The sequence below is a fragment of the Poeciliopsis prolifica genome, unplaced genomic scaffold (assembly GCF_027474105.1).
Source record: "Poeciliopsis prolifica strain line A6 unplaced genomic scaffold, Auburn_PproV2 SCAFFOLD077, whole genome shotgun sequence".
In the NCBI taxonomy this organism is placed as follows: domain Eukaryota; kingdom Metazoa; phylum Chordata; class Actinopteri; order Cyprinodontiformes; family Poeciliidae; genus Poeciliopsis; species Poeciliopsis prolifica.
In genome coordinates, this window is record NW_026562452.1 from 1,740,205 (window position 1) to 1,740,429 (window position 225).

A 225-nucleotide genomic window follows, 5' to 3' on the forward strand; every position below is an offset into this window, starting at 1 on the left:
CCCACCCGCCCAAATCTCACCCGACGGTTTAATGCGACCAGACAATGTCGCTTACGCCTCGCAGTTTTAGATTTCATTGGTTTCAGTTCTGTTTAAAATATAGGAAGTAAACTAAATAAAGTTTCCAAGCCAATCCGTCTCACTGGAAACCTGACTTTGGCACTTTCACTTATTGTTGAATCAAACGAGAAGCGACATTCTGTGTTCGATGGTTACTGTAATTTA